The 1,116-nt window shown below is 41.2% G+C and overlaps 1 pseudogene; it reads right to left on the reverse strand.

Annotated features, from left to right (window-relative positions):
- The window catches only part of LOC103609099, a 7,876-nt pseudogene extending 7,506 nt beyond the window's left edge, over positions 1-370 (reverse strand).
- Between the last annotated feature and the right edge of the window lie 746 nt (positions 371-1,116).

The raw sequence follows: 1,116 nt of genomic DNA on the forward strand, positions 1-1,116 counted from the left end.
AGGTGACATTGTTCATGACGCTGTCCACCACTAATATCCTGTCTTTCAATTTTCTTGGTACCGTGCTTTCCTTCCCATCCCACTCCTAATGTTGAACCAATGCACAGTCTGTAAAGTTGCAGACAATCTTAGCTTTTCTGCCATCAGCAGGAGTTTCTTCAAACTTCTCTCCCAGGACACAAGAAATTTGTGTTGTTTTCAAAGTGATCTCAGTTTTTATGGTGAGGATTTTTTGCCATCATAAGAGATGACGGGCTATTGCACTGATTTTTTGCAGAGCCAATCCTACTCCTAGTTCCTTCATGTCCTCCTCAAAGCCTTTGCTGTCCACCAGGCACTATCTTCCTTCCAACTGCAGGACAGTGGCCATGACGGGTGCAATTGTGGGGAGGGGCATGGCAGAGCGAGCACAGCAGTGTACAGTTTGGTGAGCATGTGGTGTGGCCCCTGGGTACCTGCAGCTGCTTTATAAAGGCACCTGGTGCTGGACAGCTCTGGGTGAGTACTGGGTGGCCAATGGGAGGTGCTCTTCCTGCATTTCTTTCCCTATGTCAGCACCACACTGTCTTGATTATTGCAGCTTTATTTTGCTTTATAGTTTTGTTTGTAGTTTTGAAATGAGAAAATGGTAGACCTCTGACTTTGTGTTTCTTTTTCAAGATTGTTTTGCCCCTTCTGGACCTCTTGCAAANGCCAATGGGAGGTGCTCTTCCTGCATTTCTTTCCCTATGTCAGCACCACACTGTCTTGATTGTTGCAGCTTTATTTTGCTTTATAGTTTTGTTTGTAGTTTTGAAATGAGAAAGTGGGAGACCTCTGACTTTGTGTTTCTTTTTCAAGATTGTTTTGCCCCTTCTGGACCTCTTGCAAATTTTAGGATCAGTTTGTCAATTTCTGTAAAAAATGCCAACTGGAAGTTTGGCAGGGATTGCATTGAATCTGTAGATCAATTAGGGGAATATTGCTGTGTAAACAATATTAAGTCTCAAGTCCATGAACATGTGCTGTCTTTCCATTATGTTTTGTAATTTTTAGTGCATAAATCTTGCACTTATTTTGTTAATTTATTCCTAAGAATTTTATTCTTTTTGATGTTATTGTAAATGAAATTTTTTT

The sequence above is a fragment of the Galeopterus variegatus genome, unplaced genomic scaffold (assembly GCF_000696425.1).
Source record: "Galeopterus variegatus unplaced genomic scaffold, G_variegatus-3.0.2 Scaffold9191, whole genome shotgun sequence".
In the NCBI taxonomy this organism is placed as follows: domain Eukaryota; kingdom Metazoa; phylum Chordata; class Mammalia; order Dermoptera; family Cynocephalidae; genus Galeopterus; species Galeopterus variegatus.